Here is an 8449-nt window from a genome sequence, read left to right as displayed (position 1 = left end):
GCAAAGGTGCCTAGGGCCTATAAAAGTCATGACATGGCCCTGACTGGCCCAAGATGACACTGCTGGTAAGTGATAGAAAAAGGTCAGGCAGGCCCTGGTAAGCCTGACATCCCTTTTGATTAGATGCATCTACAGGATGGAAACCATGCCTTTATTTCTCTCCTGCTGCATGGTACATAGGGGTAGCCCAATAAATGCTGAATTAAATAGCATTGGGTCACTCCAAAGTGCTTTATACAGTAAACAATTAACAGTATATTCTTACAGGTTGAGGAAAATCCTGTGGATGCTGCAAAAATCATGTGGGCCTATCTGATTTAGAAAATAAACCTGTAAATGAAATCTATTTTTTTTATCAATTTGTATAACTTTTGGATCAAAAGATTAAAATATACATCTTTATTTGCTTGTAAAGATATTTGCTTAAACTATATGTTAAACACCTGACAAATCAGGTGTCTCTATCAGTATGACATCCTAAAATTTTTATTTTATTTTAAATTTATTTTAAATTTTAAATTTTATTATACATATAAGTAACTAAAATTATATTAAATTTTATTATACATATAATCTTATTAATTATATGTATAATAAAATTTAAAAATTCACCCCCTCATTTAACATTCACTCCTAATTTTTGTTGAATACCTATTGTGCAACAGTATATTTTTTTCTTTGTACATTATTTTATTAAATCTCTCAACGGTACTATCAAAAAGATGCTATAACCTCTCTTTCATTGATGAGAAAACTGAGGTTCAGAGAGGTTGAGTGACTCTCCCAAGGTTGCACAGCTAGTGTCAAAAGTGGTTTGGAGGCCAAGTAAGGCAAACTCTGGAAACATTCATTGCATTGTATAGTTAGAAGACAATTTGATGACTCAGTGGAGTGGTGGAGGTGGAAGGATGACTTCAATAGGTTTAGGGGAGACGAGAGCCTAGAAAATGAATAGAACAAGTATGGGCTATGTTTTAGAGAATTCTGGCTGAGACACGAAGTAGAGATCCTAATTAATTTGGAATGCAAAGTGAGAATGGAAGGTTTGGATGACACAGGTGGGGGTTTTGCAGAACGGCAAACAGGCAAGAGAGTTGAGAGACATGAGTAAGGTGATAGACCCATATCTCCTTCAACATTATAAACTTGTGTTAGTACAGTGTCTGGCACATAGAAAATGCTCAATTAAAAGTTTGTGGAAAGAAGGAAGGAGGGAGGGAAGAAGGACTGTGAAAGTTAGACAGGAAGGAGACAGCTGACTGAAAAGAAATGCAAGAGATCAAAGAACAGGTGTACTTCAAGTAACAGAGTGTGAGAACTGAAGGGTAGCAGGCCATGAATCGTGAAGGGGAAGTCTGAGTTTGAAATTTCAGAGGCAGAACAGTTCCTGGTGATGAAAAGGCCCAAGGTGTGAAGATAGGGACAGAGTGCTAAACTGGTGTGGAGGGAAGGTCAGTGGAGTGGGGGTAGCGTTATCAATAATTGGGAACATTTGGAGACAAACCGAAATGTCCAACAGTAGGGGCTCAGGCAAGTAAAATATGATACATCCATAGAATATTTGGGAGGTCTTTAATGTCGTAAGGAAATCTTTGATATAAGCTTAATGTAAAATGTATAAGATAATATCTAAGATATATATTGTCACTATTATAAAATACATTTGTTGTAGAAAAAAGAATAGAATATACCAAAATGTAAATAGATGATGGAATTCCAGATGACTTTAATGTTTTCTTTGTTTTCTACAATGAACTTGTGTTATCTTTTAATAAAAAAAAAAACAAGATTAAAAAATTAAGTGTTCTGCTGATCCATTTCTGCTTGGAACTAAATTTCCTCCTTTTAAACTCTGGTTTTTATAGCTAAATTGTATCAGAAACCTTAAGTAACCTTTGTTGAGCACAGTATTACTCACCAGGCACAATGCTTTCCATACTCCATTCCTCATCCGAACTCTGCAAAGTAGTTATTCTTTTTCCCAGTCTATAGACCATCTAACTGAAGCCCAAGGAGTTGGATCATCTATCTAAGGTCACACATTTATTAAACAGCAAAGTCAGAATTTGAACCTATGTCATATGAATATAAAAACTGATCTTTCTTGCATTACCCCTGCTCCCCACCCCACTGCCTCCCATGATTCCAATAAGTTGAAGTTCTTCTAGCTCACATTTTAAGTAGTATTTAACAACAAAATCTTAGATACTTTGATGTTAGAGCTAAAGGGGCCCTGAGAGCTCATCCAGCCCCAAATGGCCTCCTTCTCCCCATATATAGATGGGAATACTGAGGTCCAGAGAGAGGTCATGACATCGCAGGGCCATTTAAAAGCTTTGTACCAGAGTTTGATTGAGGTTCCTTTCTCTCTGCTGTTTTCCTAGGCTATTCCAGGCCAGAGAGCAGCTCAGCAACCGGAGGGCATGCCAGGCCTTTAGAATCCAACCCTCTCACTGTACAGATGAAATGGAGACTCAGAAAGGAGAGGTGGTTTTCCCAAAGTCACAGAGTGAGTAACTGGCAGAGATGCTTGTTGAACCCAGGTCTCTTGCTTCCATAAAGGCTGTATTGGCCACCGCTGCAAAGCTGCCAAGTGTCAGTTAGCCAGCAGGAAGTAGCACCAGTGGCCTCAGGGCAAAATGAGCTTTTGGAATCTGAGACCTTGCATAGGGGCTGGCACATTAAAATATGCAGAAATGTTGATTGATTGAATTGGAGAATCCCTGAATTAGTGATACAAATAAGTGTGAGGGGAGGGCGAAGGCAATGGCAGTGCCATTTGTAAAAGCACAAAATCAGGCAGAAAGAAACTGGAATGCAGATGAGGATCTAAATGATGCAGAAGTCACAAGGGGGTTGGGTGTGTGTGAATGTTAATTCTGTCAACTCTCAGACTTGACCATGAAAACTTGGCCGAAGAGACATTCTGAGACAAAGGGCCTCTGTGCCCAGCTGGCTCACACCCACGGAGGACAGCTCAGAGGGCTGAGGAGCAGCCTGCTGCTCAGGCCTCCAGCTGATACACGATTGGGTCCATCTGCCAATTGTGGATACTTGGACATGCTTGGCCTGAGGAAGAATCACTCTGGACAGATGCCCAAACCAAAGAGGCCTGATCCAGCTGGCCTTTCCAGGTCTCAAGTGCAAACTGATGGTAAGGATCTCTGCAGGGGCTGCAGAGATGTGGAGGTGGGAGCAGGGGCCATTGTTAACACACAAAACAACAAAAAGGCTGGAAGGAAATATATCAGAATGCTGACAGTGGTCATGTCTGTGAGGTAGATTATAGTGTTTTTACTGTTTATTTGCTGCTACCATAAATTATTTTGCTTTGAAAAATCACGAAATATAAAATGAGAAAAATAGACACTTTATTTGCCTTTCTTATTAGACTGTGAGCTCCTTGAGGGCTAGAGGGCTTGAGGAATTGTGTCTTATTAGTACTTTGATGTCTAGCACTTGCACTGCGACAGTACAGGAGCTCTGTAAATATTTAAGTGAATGACTTGTATTGTCTTTTACTTCAAGCATTTAGGCTCTCATTTATTGCTCCTTTCTTGATAGACTTGGTTATGTGCTTCCTAGGATATAGTTGATTAGAAATGACAACCCATAAAATAAATGAAGGACCTACTAGTAGTACCCATTCAGTGAGAGCAAAAATAATTATTTAAAAAAATGTTTTTTAACATTTATTTATTTTTGAGAGTGAGAGAGAGCGCATGAATGCCTGAGTAGCAAAGGGGCAGAGAGAGAGAGAGAGAGAGGAGGACAGAGGATCTGAAGCAGGCTCTGCACTGACAGCAATGAGCCCAATGCTGGACTTGAACTCACAAACCATGAGATCATGACCTGAGCTGAAGTCTGACTGTCAGCTGACTGAGTCACCCAGGTGCCTTTTTATAAAATTTTTTAAATGCTTATTTATTTATTTTAATGTTTATTTTATTTTTGAGAAAGAGAGAGAGACAGAGCATGAGCATGGGAGGGGCAAGGAGAGAGGGAGCCACAGAATCCCAAGTAGGCTTCAGGCTCTGAGCTGTCAGCACAGAGCCGGATGTGGGGCTCAAACCTGCAAACTGCGAGATCATGACCTGAGCCAAAGTCGGGTGCTTAACTGACTGAGCCACCCAGGCACCCCTATGTTTATTTATTTTTGAGAAAGAGAGAGGGAGCATGAGTGGGGGAGGGCAGAGAGAGAAGGTGAGAGAGAGAATCCCAAGGAGGCCCCACACTGTCAGTGCAGAGCCTGATGGGGGGCTTAAACCCACCAACCATGAGATCATGAGATGAGCCAAAATCAAGAGTTGGATGCTTAACCGATTGAGCCATCCAGGTGCCCCAAAATAATTATTTTTAATAATTATTAACAATCACAATAATAGCAATTATCTTAATTATTATTATCTTATTTAATTTGGTCCTCATGCCAATCGGTTATTCAATAAACATTGAGCAGCTACTATGTATTCAGTATCCCCTTCTTTGAAGAGTTTAAATATAAACCTTATTTATAGATGAGAACATAGATTCAGAAAAGGGATTGGCTCAAGTCACATACAGAAATAGGGGGGAAGGCTCAGATTGTTATCCAGTGCTGTTCACTATACCACAAGGCGTTTTATCAGTTGATAAATATTTGAGTGACTATGGTCTATGTAACAAACATGCGGATAGACTGGCCAGTAAAAAGAAAGGAAAGGAAGTGGGCAGATAAGCTGGCAGGCAGGTAAGCAGGGATGTAGGTCCACTGATCTCACTGGGTAGATTGCTAGAGGCAAACACATTGACCTCAGGGAGAAGTGAGTGTTCACGGCAGAACAAGAACAATGGAGACAGAAAATTTTCAAAACAAACCCACACCTCTGCTGTACATTACAACCTAATGTAGGGTTTGAGTCTTCAAGGAACTTTACATTTTAAGATTCTGTACGTAAGAGGTCAGAGTCTTTTATAATGTTTACAAAAATTTTCCATTGAAAATGATATATAAAATGTTGGCACCTGAAGAAATAAGCTTTAGTTTTGTCTAGCAAATTCTCTTTTGCAAAATGCAGTCTGATTATGTTGAATAAATGCAGCAAATGTGTATTTTCATGTAATTACACAAGCATTTTCTAAAGGACCTATTGTGTCCCAAGCTCAGGACTAGGTGTTGGGGAAGGTACAAGGCTTACCTTCAAGGCTAAAAAATATTTCTCTCTCTTTACCTTTGATGTTGTATCTTTGTATACATATACACATATGTACAGATTCAGTTTCAGGTAGTATGTATTGAGCACTTACAATGTGCCTGACACTGTGTTACATTCTATTTTATTTGATTCTCCCAGAATCTCAATAAATTAGATAATCTCTTCCCATAGATGAAGCAACTCAATCTCAGAGAGGTTAAAGATACTGCTAAAGCTATAGGTGGAGATGAGTCCCTAGCCCAGTCTTTGGATTTGAGCTACATTACAAGCCAAACACGGTGGGAGGTGCAATGTGGATATAAGTTCATTTGACATAGGAATCATGTTATATGGCCTCCTTGGTCCTATATTTCTATAGACTTGGGTATGATTATGTGCATTCATCAGCTAGATGTACCAGCTTCCAAACATCTATTACTTTTTATTGATTGGATCTCTGGGGACATACAGTATTTGACCAATGTGAAGGAAAGATTTATCAGAGGAGAAAAGATAGTAGCATATACTCGAGGTTGATATAATGCTCTCCTGTTCTCAATAAGATCTCTCTTTGAGCTGGTCCCTATTTACTTTCCTCTCCTGTTCCCCAAAAACTATAGAGTACTGTTTGCATTTCCCTTGAAACACTGTGCTGTTTGATGCCTCTGGGCCTTTTCATGTGCAAGTCATTCTATTTGGAACACCCACTCCTCATCTTTTCTGCCTTTTCCATTCTCACTTCTTCAGGTATGCCTTCTCTGAAGTTCACTCTGACTTTGGAGGGCATTCAGTGTTTTTTTGAATTTCATTGCCCTGTGCTTCCTTCTATCACTGTCCTTACCACACTGTGTTGTAACTGTCTACTTGTCTGTATTTTCTACCAGACTCTGAGACCCTAAAGAGAACCTAGGAGATCCATGCCTTTGTGCCTAATGCCTTGCACAAAGTGAGTGCTCAAGAAATATTTGTTGAGGGGCGCCTGGCTGGTGCAGTTGTCTAAGCGTCCAATTCTTGATCTTGGCACAGGTCGTGATCTCATGATTCATGGGTTTTAGCCCCGTATCTGAGCTCTGTGCTTGGGATCCTGTCTCTCCTTCTCTCTGCCCCTCACCTGCTTGTGCTCTCTCTCTCTCTCTCAAATAAACCTTAAAACATTTTTTTAAAATATGTATTTGTTGAGTGAAGGAATAATGAACCCAGAACCAAAGTGCAGAAGAACTAGGTTCTAATCACAACTCTGCAACTGACAACTTTTTGTCTATAAGCAAGTCACTTCCTTCTCTGGGCTTTAGTTTCCCTGCCTGTAATATGAGGAGGTCAGATGAAATGACCACCAACAGTCATTCTGGCTTGAGCATTCTCTGATGTTAAGATGTTATGATGCTAAGAGGAAAAATATAAAACATTAAAGTAGGACTTTATTAACCACAGGACATTATTCTCCTAACAAGAAAGGCTCCTTATTTGGGGACATCTTAAATTGTGTCAGGTTTGATTTATATCAATACTGTTCACCCAGAAAAATAATTAGCCATAAACAATTCTGAGTTCTGCCCTAACCTCTCTTACCATAAAGTTCAAGATCAAAGTTGTACAACTGTTTCTGCATACTTGTTAAATTCAATTAACATTTGTCAAATGGATTAATAAATGAATCTATCCATTTGTAAAGCTGAGAATCTTATGGCATAGGCAAAAGGTAAGATCATACATACATCCATTCAGTCATTCAACAAATATTTTGGCAATTAACTTTATGAGAGATACTGGGGCACAATGGTAAGTAAAACAGTTATGGAACTTACCAGCATGTTGGTGTCTGGGGAAGACAGACATTACTCCAATTATACACAAATAACTTTATTAATTACAAACTGTAAAGTACTATGACTCTTACCTTTGCTGTGCATTCTAGGCTATAAAGGGCTTTTCACACACATCACCTCATGGGAAGCCTTATAGTATAGGGGTTAAAAGTAAAGATTTTGGCATTATAGAGGCCTGCGTCTGAACCTGGCTTGCCCACTTACTTACAAACTGGCCTCTTGGATAGGTTTCCTAGCTTTACTTTTCTTATCATTTGAATGGGGAAAAATAGCACGTTTGTCTCAGAGCTATTATGAGAATGCAGTGAGATAATGCATGTAAAGCACTCAGCACCATGCTTGACATATGACTGCTGTTAGTTGTTCTTCATAGCACTTTTCCCTGTAGCTCCCTCTTTTTCCAGAAGAAAGGCCAGGTTTGAAGTCAGACAAATGAGTTCACATGTCAAGTCCTCCACTTAGTAGACACAAAATGCAACTAATAGTACCTTTTCATAGCATTATCCATGGGAGTAAATGAGGTGAAATTTTTAGGGACCCACATAAGGGCCAAACACACAATAACAAATCTTTTAACTTTGGTATCAGTCCTTATCCTTCTTTGGATGAACAATGGGAGGCCCGATGTCAGGAGTGGTGGGTAAGGTGGTCACTGATATGTCTTGTCCTGTCTAATGCTGAGATCTTGGGAGAGGAGGCAAGACCGTAGAAAGCAAACTCACCCCCTGAGCCTCATGAGGGGAGGAGGTGAGCTGTCAGGCTTGAGTAACAGGAGCTGACAGAGCCAGTTCAGCGTGGTCTTACTGGATGTGAGTTGAAGTAGGGTTTTCATGGGCAGAGCTCAGGCAATAACCCGACATACTGGGTAGTGGAATTTGAGAAATATCCATTTAGCTGCAGGGAGGAGATGAAATAAAGGCTACACCCAAGGCCTTTTCCATCACAGGCTGCCAAATTGCCCTGTGACTCTGGGACCATGGTGGGCCCAGGAAGTGGGAGTCAGCAACTCTGAAGCCTAAAATCAGAAGGGTACTGAATGTTTGCATGGAGTGCCAGCTCTTAAAAAGATGTCTGTATGCCATCTATGCCAAAGCAAAACAAATTTATCAGCATCTCCTCAAAACTGCAAGGGAGAGTCTAAAAATTTTAAGCAATAAAAAAAAGGTAAATGGAAATTGATTGTTTAATATCATCATTACTAATTCAAGAAGTATAAAATGGTATTGCTAATCTCTTGGTGAGTTGATTTTATTATTTTATCTTACTAGACATAAATATGCATAAGGACTTATTCCCCTACCCATATTTTTTCCATCTATTGTTAAGAGAATCCCTGAAGTCTTTCAACCAATCATACATTGCCATGATGGTTTTTAAGACTTAACTCTCATAGAGGAGGGTAGGGTGGCGCATTAATGTGTAAGTGGCTCAAATATTTAGTAGTCAAGC

Source organism: Panthera leo, chromosome C1 (assembly GCF_018350215.1).
Source record: "Panthera leo isolate Ple1 chromosome C1, P.leo_Ple1_pat1.1, whole genome shotgun sequence".
Taxonomy (NCBI): domain Eukaryota; kingdom Metazoa; phylum Chordata; class Mammalia; order Carnivora; family Felidae; genus Panthera; species Panthera leo.
The sequence above is the reverse complement of the archived record's forward strand: the minus strand, read 5'-3'. Positions refer to the sequence as shown.